This window comes from Limulus polyphemus, unplaced genomic scaffold (assembly GCF_000517525.1).
Source record: "Limulus polyphemus unplaced genomic scaffold, Limulus_polyphemus-2.1.2 Scaffold3735, whole genome shotgun sequence".
NCBI lineage: Eukaryota > Metazoa > Arthropoda > Merostomata > Xiphosura > Limulidae > Limulus > Limulus polyphemus.
The window spans coordinates 21,062-32,382 of record NW_013669345.1 but is presented as its reverse complement, the minus strand read 5'-3'; the positions used below and the strand labels follow the sequence as shown (position 1 = coordinate 32,382).

At 35.6% G+C, this 11,321-nt stretch overlaps 1 pseudogene; it reads right to left on the bottom strand.

Annotated features, from left to right (window-relative positions):
* Positions 1–11,321, bottom strand: part of LOC106469943 — a 94,669-nt pseudogene that overhangs the window by 62,866 nt on the left and 20,482 nt on the right.

The window sequence follows — 11,321 nt, the reverse complement described above, 5'->3', positions numbered from 1 at the left end:
AGAACCTCCAGTGACTCAAGAACGAACTTAGTAACTTTAGGTCAATATCAAGTAATTGTAAAAGACGTACTTAATACCTTAAATTTGATAGTTTAATTGATGCATTTACAGCAGCAAAAGCACAAAAGGTTCATATAATGTAATCATGAATACCAAAATGCTACCTGTACAAGATCTAGTTAAGTATATGTGCAGTTTTGTAAAGTAATAAAATTGGTTATTTGTAAACTTAAGTAGTATCTTATCAATCTGTTTTATAATCCATGTACACCACAAGTGACTGGCTTCTCATACAAAACATAATTTTCAAAACTAGGGATATATCATATTAAATTTATTCTGCATGCTTGAAAGATTACTCTAGTTATGTGACTTTGAACAATACTGGATGACATAAATATCAAAATGGTTTACTAATTATGTAAGTACACCTAGTAGGCTATATTTATTAATTCCAGGTTTACACTTTTGATATCGTGAGATGTTATATTGTGACTTTATTTTAAGCCTATGTAAGGCGGTAATTAATTCTTTATGTTATTGTCATTAAGTGGGTAATGAGTCACAAAACAAATAATCAAAACATTTCAGAGGTGGGGCGCCAAAAGTGTCTTTGCCCCCGAGTGCTGAGAACCCTTGCTATGCCACTGTCTGAGAGCACACGCTCTATGGAACAACCCCTCCCATTAATATCAGCACCACCCCAGCGGGGGTTGTGTCCATTAAAGTCTCCCAGAAGTAAAAAGGGAGATGGCAACTGGTCAATGAGAGTATCAAGGTTCGATTGATCATAAGTCTCCTCAGGAGACAGGTAAAGAGAACAACCAGTGATGGTACAACCCAATGAAACACGGATGGCTACGGCCTCCAAGGGTATATCAAGGGACACAGATAAGGAGGGCACATGCTGGTCGACCAGCAGCACCACCCCTCCGTGCACCCATCCATCACACAACCTGTCATTCCGGTACAAAGAAAACTGCCGACAGGTGACTGTATCAGCAGGTTTCAGAAATGTTTCCTGTAAGGAGAGACACACGGGATGATAGGAGTCGTTCAAGGCCTTAATCTCATCAAGATTAGAACGAAAACCTTGACAGTTCCACTGTATCAAAGTGGCCATTTTTATATAGGTGAAGGAGAACAGGAGTAGAACCCTTTGGTTTACGACCACGCCGTTTTTCTTTACTAGGTGGAGGTCGATCGACCTCCATGGATCCTGCCCTTGATTGAGTGGGCAGATCTCTGTCATCAGAGTGAGAATCCAATGACTGAGGATGTGATTGAATGATAGTCCTGCATTTAGGGACCAAAGAACCCGAGTGGACACCAGAGGCCAGTGCTCGAGGAGGTTGACCCAGGCAGTCACTGGAAGAAATAGTGGGGACAGAGATTGGAGTAGATGTAGACTGGTCAACTCTATTATCCATGCAGGGCAGAAGACTCCTCACATGGTGTTAAAAAGACTCAGATGGAGGAATGGAAAGGTCCGTCTGCACCCCCACTGTAGCAGTGGAGCATAGTGCAGTGGCATATGCACGAGATGGAGTAGGGAACAATAACTTCCGAGCCTCAAAGTAAGAGATGTTATTAATAGTCTTGAAACACTGTACCTCCTTCTCCTCCACCCACTTAGGGCAAGACTTAAAGTAAGAGGGGTGAGAACCACTACAATTAACACAGTAAGGGTCCAATTCACACTTCTAAGCATCGTGGTCCTTGCCACCACAACGAGCACACGTCACACAACCATGACAAGATGCCTTTGAATGACCGGACTGCTGGCATTGAAAACATTGGAGAGGGTTAGGAATATACGGCTGTACCTTACAGTTCAAATAACCTGCCTTAACAGCGGCAGGTGGACGTGGTGACGAAAACGTTAAAATCAGAACAGAGGTCGGCACCATAATTCCATCTTGACGAGTGGAGATCCTTCAAACTGCTGAAAAAACCAGCAAGGATCTCTGATATGGAGATGGTCTTGAAGTCCCTCTCTACCATAACTCCTCGTGAGGAATTCCAAGTGTGGGGAGTAACCTCAATGGGTATATAGTCTTTGAATTCAGGAGGAGTTCACTGTGTTTTGGTGTTGATGTTTACACCAAGATATCCCCAGAACGTAGCTTCTTGACTGACTTTGGAGAGCCAGCAATCCCCTCTAATTCCTTCTGAATAAAAAAGGGAGACATTTATCCTAAAGATTTATCGGACAGTGAATTCAAGATCAGGAAGCCAGGTACAGGTCCACATTGTGGTGGAGATTGCTGTTCAGAGTCTTCTAAGCGTGGTCGTTTACCGATTAGCAGAGTTTTTACACTTTTTTTATTTGGATTTGGGGGATCCATAATAAAAGAGAAAGATTCAGTGCCCACTGACTCCACGCGCCTTGGAGTCCTACAAGGGGATGCACTACAATGTCAAACAAGGACATTGCTGCAACACCAGGGTTTCATGAGCACTATACCCAAACACCAGCATCAGACACAATGTCCACAACACCCGTTGAGAACGGCCAACACTGGTACTCAGTTGACCCTAGACCGATGGGACCAGCCACTGACCCAACTACATGGATTTTCCAGCAAGGAAAGCACAGCTTCCAGCCATTCACTGCCTATTCCTGTTTCACCTTGTGATAAAAAACTAGAAGTGGCAAGTATCCTGAATGTGCTATCTGCTCAACCTACCCTAATACACAAGTGATTGATTGGAAGGAAGGGAACTCATCACCAATAAATAGTGGTGGGATTGGCTAGCACATAATAAAGCCCCCTCCCCATGGCTGAAAGAGTTTTGATCCTGTGGCTCTAGTTTACAACTGGAGCACCCTAATTACAAGCCCCCACCCCTCCAGATGGAGCGCCATCAGGTCTCAAAAAAGGTGACATTATCAACCATGTGCAAACAGACCACAGAACCAGAAAATGGTCTTTCATAAAAAGGTATTTTCTGGCAGAGCCATGAGAAATATCTCCTTGACACTTATCAGTGCTGCGAATGAAAACAGACAAAACCAAAATATGTTGATTCAATTTCCATGTTTGTTTATATTTATGAACTGTTTAGCTATCAAGTTTATTATGATATTGAAATCTACTGATCACAGATACAAAGTGTTTCTAGTTTATATGTTTAAAACATAAGTGTAAAATTCATACACCTAATTTTCTTTCTGATGATGGCAATGGAAAGTTGAAAAAACATGTAGTTTTATAATACTGGCTGGTGGCCAAATAGTTTTTATTGTGTAATTTAAATGTTGTTCATCCTGTTGGTTTTTGCACAAGCTGCCTTGATTAATTTTTCATTAATATTATGTTTTACGCAGATGAAACCATAATATTTTTATAGCATGGGAGAGACTGGGAATGTAAAGTAAGGAGTAGATCTTGGTGTTTTTACTTAAGTTGAAAGTATCTGGGAGATAATATTGATCATGTTTATGAGTGTTAATAATTATGTTTTGATGATAGTTTTAGGATATTTGTTGATGGGAAGAAAACAGGATTTTAAATGTTGGATTTCTTAATTCAGAATGCCTTGGGAACTGTAAATGGTTTTAGCATTAAGAACACCTGTGTTCTGATAAGTGTAGTGAGTTGACTTCCAAGGCATGTTGAATGTAGAGATCAGTATGGGTTGCCTTGTGATATACATTCATGGAAAAGCTGTGATCTAATTTATGTAAAAGGGCATTAAGAAATCATGAAGATCTATGTGTTTCTTGTTCTATGATGCATTGTATAGAAGGGTGTTTTTATTAGGTATTTCAAGGAAAATCTGGACATGTTCCGGATCAGAAAAAACCTGAAAATACATTGTCAACATATGGTAGTCAATAAATATGCAGAAAGAGTACACTGTTTATAGCATGTTATTCAATGGAAATTATAAATAAATTACAGAACACAAGGGCTACATATGGCTCTGTCATGGGTACAATCATAGTGTGCTTTGCCGAACTGAAAAATTGGTAATTTCTGTAGCAAGTTTCAATAAATCAACAGTGGGCCAAAGTTCTAGTGGGAGGATCATTTTGAATTTTGGAAAGAACAGCAACACAAACTTCTTTGACAGGGGCTTACATGAAGAATTAAAGGATGTTATAACTGAACATATAAGCATTTGGATCAAAATATTGAATTTTTTTATGTATGAAGAAGCAGGAGTTACATATGGGAAGAAAGCCCAAGTTGGAAACTTGCCTAGGTTGTAACTGTAGGCAACATATGCTGAGTGAGTAGGATAAACTAGGTAGTTTTCTTTGTAGACTTTAGGAAGACTGTATAATGGTCAGTTGAGTTCTCTAATCAACAGATATTAAAACTTATACAATGTGGGAGAGAGGATATTATCTTTTCTCAGCAGTAGCAAACTGGTGAGTTGATGTTCTTTGGAAGAAGTGTGACCTTTGGATATAAGAAGAAATTTGGATTTATCATTCAGGATAGAATTTAAGTTTCCTAAGTATTCTCCTTTTTCCACAGTTACTAATTTAATTACCTTTAAGATAACAATGGAGTGTTGGAATTTTATTTTAAAGACTGTATTTCAAGATGTCTTAGGATAGCTTTAACACTTATCTTTTGATAAAAGAGGACACAAAACTAGAGAAATCTTTAAAGGGATTGGATAAGTTGTTTTTTGTTTTGTTTTTTATATCAAGAAAAAATCACAAAGTTTTTTATCAGAAAGAAGCATTCATTGTGATTATTTGCTGAAATTGATTGGAGTTCTTTTGATGAATGTCTATGGTAACTCTTTGGGTAAAGTTTTCTAGTTTGGCCATAATTCTAAAATAGGAAGTTTTGTAGGGACAATAGTGAAATTCAAGTATTTTTTTCTAAAAGAAATCTCTGAGGAAAAGAAAGTGGTACTAAAAATCTATAATGCACAAGTCTTTTTTTTTGTTACAAATGTAGTAATTTCATTGTGGGGAGTAAAGGTGGCTATTTCTTTCAAATTCCTGTTTATCAAGTTTTGATTATGCTGACGTTTAACTAATAATACAGCAGTATTAACACTTTTTTTCCAGAATTTTAAGTAAAAGACCACAATCATTTGGAGAAGTCATAGAAGTTAGTCAATTTTATACTTGGACCTTGATGGAAATAATGATGCATGTATTTTTGTTTAAGAAAGTTCATGCAAAGCTACGTAGAGGCTATTGGTGTAGAGCCAAACCTAATTTTTAATTGACAGATGAGAGGAAAGGCAGCTACTCAACAACAACTACTTGTGACTCTTGGACTATTCTTATTAGACTGAATAGTGGGGTTGACTGTAAGCTATACAGCACACCTATGGCTACAAAGTGTGGAGTGCATGTGTGTGAAAATAGAACATGAGACATGAACTCTCGGATACACGGTCTGAACACACTAACCACTAATTCATGCCTCACCCCAAACCAAAATGAAATATATTCACCTCCTAATAAAACATAATGTATCAAGTATTGCGAAAGATTATAATAATGCTGGATTGTCAAGTGAATGATGTTTCTTCCACAGATTACAACTCGTAATCATAAATGATCTGGAATCTAACAGGTTGTATTTGATTTAATAACAGTCAAAAGAAATATTATTACTAATTTCTGGAGTGTTCTACGCATGCATATGGGAAAGGATTCTTAGTCATATGGAAATGGCTTTAGTCTTGACATTTCACTCGTGGAATAACAGGTTAATTTTGCTAATTTCAGGGTGGCAATCACATAAAAAAAAAGACTTACCTTAAAATTTTTTACAACCTCCATCAATATAGACAAGATCATTTCAGGTTTTAAATACTTCTTAATAATTGTTGTGTATCATGAGATTTAGTTTCTTCATATGAATGCTGTTGCTGTTTTGAACTCAAAATAACTTGACTGTTCCTAATGTATGTCTGTCAATAATGAGTGATGTTGATTACCAGATATTAAATAGAAATTTAGATTCAAGTTTATTTCCCAGTTCACCTCAAACAAACAGAACATAATGTTAAAATTAACTTACAGTGCTAACTAACAATTTAAAACTCAGGCAAGCTTTTTTAAAAACTAGAATACCCAATTCAAGAAATTACCATTTTGTCAATATTATACACCATAAAATGAAAACAAGCACTGATGTTAATGATATGCTACCAAGTGTTCATATGTCCTGATTCTAGACATCCCTTATAATTCAAGATGATTAATGAACTACATCTATAATAAATAAATGTTAATATACAAGGTTTACAGGAAAAATATTCAAAAACATGTCCTTCATAGGATCAATTAGCAACAGTAATTCTTTAAAACAAAGAGGCTAAGAGCAGTTCAATGGTTAATGTACCAGGATGTGGAGTTGAGGTTGCATGGTGCTCATCCTTGTATCACACACACATGCACAGTGTTTTGCATTTTAGGGCCATGGGTGCCCTACAAAAGTGACAGTCAAATCCCACTGTTTGGTCAGACAAAAGCAGTTCAAGAATTGGCAGAAGGCAGTGTTGACTACCTGCCTTCCATCTAGTCTATAACTTCAAAATATAGGGACAGCTAGCACAGACAGCCCCTGTGTAAAGTTTATACTAAAAAAATCCCCCCCCCCCAAGAAAACTTTTAAAGTAAAACATTGTTTACCTTGGAATATATCTCATACTGTCTTTAACAAGTACTAACTTCAAACAAAATTGGCAATTGTAAATTCTGTTATCATACTTTTCTTCCCAATTCCTCAGGCAGGGAGCAGACAGACTTTATGATAACAGAAAATTCTACCACTTTCCAAAGAGAAGAGTCACAATGGCCAACACAAATATAAGCAATTATAATTCTGATAACTAAACTTTATTTTTTTTTAATGGAAAATGAGCTTTAAAAATTTTAGTATCAGAAGTCTTGGGGAAATGTTTGTAAGTCATGGTTTCGCTACAGCACCTCTTCTAACAAGATTAGCTATTCTCGTTCAGTGGTGTCCTCTATATTCGAACATTCTCTTTACACATGCCACAAGCCTTGTGCCCACCCCCTTTGTTAGAATTAGTACACTCCAACATGTCTCTCATGCAAATCATCATGCATCATCACTTAACCAATAGTAGCATAGTATGCTCATGTGACTCCCTCTATACACCTCTACCAAACTTTCACTTCGAAGTTTGGCAGAAGGTGTGAGCACCAGAAAAGTGGGGAGGAAGGGTGGGAAGAGGTAAGTACCTATAGGAAACACATTTTCAGTATAGGAAAATTATAACTTCCGATATGTTACTTACCTCCTCTCACAACATTTGCTAGAATCCCACATTGAGAAAGAAGAGGGACCGGTGTGAGGGAATAACAGAAGCACCCCCCTAAAAGCATCCGAAGGATACCCCTGACCATGATCTCTCATGATTTCATGAGTTTGTGGTAACCTGCTCAAGGATGAACAGGTTACCAAATGAATAAAACTAACCACAGAGAGGGTAACAAGAATCAAGAGATCAGGCATATTACACAAGTATTTTAGCAAAACATAAACAAGGCATTTCTTCTGCCTTTCGATGGATTTCTAACAATGACATTGTCAAAAAAAAAGTAATTTATGCTAAAAAAGATTTTATGTATATCTCCACATTAAACTGAAGACTATTAGGAAAAAGGTGGAATGGTCTGAGAAACAGGTATATATTTCTATAATTTAAAAAAAAAAAACTTTCTACATTCCACTAAAACACTATTTTACAATGCCTATTTATGCCAATAATAGAGAATAAAATTCATTAATCTTTTCACAAGTAAACTTCATGGATGGCACAATATGTGAATCTGATCGCCGTGTTTTAATATCCTACAACATTGTTGCTTAGGTCTTAATTTCTCTCGAATTATTCGCCAGACAGTCCTCAATCTAAAGGTTAACAAGTGATCTAACGTTGCTGTAGAAATAAAATCACTATATATAAATATGTGTGTTCTCTGATTACCTATCATGTAACATTTTCTTCTAATTTCTTTGTCACAAACTACACAACCGTATGATGTTATCTCAACTTGGGTAATATGATGTCTTATTAGGCTAGAACTATTTCTCTGTTAAAGAAAATAGGACTGAATTGTTTCTTTGTCTCACACACACACATACATAGATATATACATACACTATTAAATGGATGATTTTTCATCAGTGTATATCTTTGGGCATATTTTTAAGTAATAACTTCTTTTAAATATTTTGATACACATTATATAAATTTACTCTTTTGGTGTGTTTTTAAGCAATAACCTCTTATAATTTTCTGATACACACTGTATACCTGTATCATTTTTTTTCCACAGCATGTATACTCTTTCATGCTTTCTTGTCAAGTTTTTTTGTCACAGACTATACAACTATATTTTTTCACCAGTATGAATCTTCTGATGTCTTTTTAAATGACTGCTTCTTCCAAATTCCTTGCTGCACACTATACATCTATATGGTCTCTCTCTGGTATGTATCCTCTGGTGTATTTTTAAGTAGCTCATAGTTCCAAATTTTTTGTCACAGACTATACAATTATGTTGTTTTTCACCAGTATGAATCCTCTGATGTCTTTTTAAGTGACTACTTCTTCCAAATTCCTTCCCACAGACTTCACAGCTGTAGGGTTTCTCTCCAGTGTGTATCCGCTGGTGTACTTTCAAGTCACTTTTTCTTCCAAATTCTTTCTCACAAACTAAACAGCTGTGGGGTTTCTCCCCAGTGTGTATCCTATTATGTTTTTTTAAATCACTATTACTTACAAAATCTTTTCCACATACTACACAGCTGTATGGTTTTTCTCCAGTGTGTACTCTCTGATGTATTTCAAACTGACTTTTACTGCCAAATTCTTTGCCACATACTACACAACTGTATAATTTACCTTTAGCATGTGTTCTCAGATGTACTTTTAAAAAACCGATTTTTCCAAAAACTTTTCCACACATTGTACAAGTGTGTATCTTTTGACAAGTGTGAATTTTTTTATGTCTGTTTAGATGAGTACTCCTTCCAAATTCCTTGCCACACACTTCACATCTATATGGTTTTTCTCCAGTGTGTATCCGCTGATGTATATTTAGGTCACTTTTTCTTCCAAATTCTTTCGCACACACTACACAGCTGTATGGTTTTTCCCCAGTGTGTGTTCTCATGTGAGTTTTTAGTTGACTATTTGTTCCAAATTCTTTTCCACACACTACACAGACATAAGGTTTCTCCCCAGTGTGTATCCTGTTATGTTTATTTAGGTCACTATTACTTCCAAATTCTTTCCCACACACTTCACAACTGTACGGTTTCTCCCCAGTATGCACCCTCTCATGTATTTCAAGTTGATTTTTATTACCAAATTTCTTGCCACACACAATGCAAACGTAAGGTTTCTCCCCAGTGTGTATCCTATTATGTTTTTTTAGATCACTATTACTTCCAAATTTTTTGCCACACACTACACAGCTGTATGGTTTCTCACCAGTGTGAATTTTTTTATGTCTGTTCAGGTAACTACTCCTTCCAAATTCTCTACCACACACTATACACCTATATGGTTTCACACCAGTGTGTATATGCTGATGTGTTTTTAGATCATTTTTTCTTCCAAATTCTTTGCCACACACTACACAGCTGTGTGATTTCTTTCCAGCATGTATCTTCAGATGTATTTTTAAGTGACTCTTTGTTCTAAAGTCTTTGCCACACATTGAACAGCTGTATTGTTTTTCACCAGTGTGAATTTTTTTATGTCTATTTAGATGACTACTCCTTCCAAATTCTTTGCCACACACCACACACCTATATGGTTTCTCTCCAGTATGTATACGCTGATGTATTTTTAGGTCACTTTTTCTTCCAAATTCTTTCTCACACACTACACACCTATATGGTAGACTTCCAAACTGACATTTTTTTATATTATTTCCCACAGGAAATTTATCATCACAGATTGGTTTCTGAAAATTACTGTTTTTTTTATTGGAAAGTTCATGTACCAAACCATTATAACCAGGAAACTGTCTTCCACAATGGTTGTTCATGGAGGTCTTTGGATCTACAATTAGACAATACAGACATATAATTATAGTAATTAATGCATACATCATGTATGAGTTCAGTAAGTTCCTGAATAAATTATTTATTTCTCTAACAAGAAATATTACTGGAGATATTGATATTAATTTTAATAATGTATACACAGCCCATTGTTTATAGATCAGACATTAGTGGTGAGTACAGAGCTACACATCTTAACCAAACAAACTGCTTACATTCACCACTATATGAGGCCTATTTTATTTATTTCCTTTGCTCTTCCAAGCAGAACTGATGAGACGTTAATTCAGCAAACTAGTTTGTTGTAGCAGGAGTAACAAATTAAGAAATAAAATAGGTCCCTTCATCATATTTTTTTACTTAAATGCACATTTTAGTGAACAAAATAAACTAACAAATAAATATTATGTGCACTACTTATCATATAAATGGACGAAAGTATTTTCCAGATGTGTAGATTACTATATACAAATAAATGTAAAACTGATAATGATAGCATCCGATTAAAACCAATTGCAGAAATGTAATAAGTCTATCCTAGGCCTAACATCTTGATATAGCTGAAATTATTTTGCACTTTATCCTCTATAATGTCCCCTCACTTGATTGATAATATTTGTGGAATATAACGACTGGAAATTTCTTGTTATAGTATACAGGACTAAAAACCCCAAAAAATAAATAAACAGAATATAAATCATCCCCCCCAAAAAGTAGCTTTCATTCTGGACAAAGACTTCACAGATGTCAAGCAATATACATTTCTGTTTACTTAAATGAAAGAATAACAGAACTGTATGCTTAATAATGTTCCCAGTTAATGTAAATTAATTTTTTCTACCCCTGTACTATTTTGTATCTATATCATTAATCATGGGATTTAGACTCTTTATTACATCAATATACTGATGAATTGTAACAGATGTAACACTGACACAATTATCATGGAACACTGAATTATTTCTCAAAGATGTGTTTTATACTAAGAACAGTATTGAACATCAAAGTATAATAAAACAAGCACATTAGAAAGTTTTGATGCAGAATTGCTCTCCACTTATTTATCAGTGAATGAAGCCCTAAATGTAGAAGTTACAAGATCACAAAATATCATAGTAAAATGCATATCTTACACCAGTACTACCTACAGCTTAAAGTGAATGATAATAGAAAATGTCAGATGGAGGAAAGATAATACATTCTACATTATTGTTTACTGTGTAAAGTGCATAGTATTAGAAAATATCAGGTTGAGGAAAGAAAACGAATTCTAGATTATTGTTTACT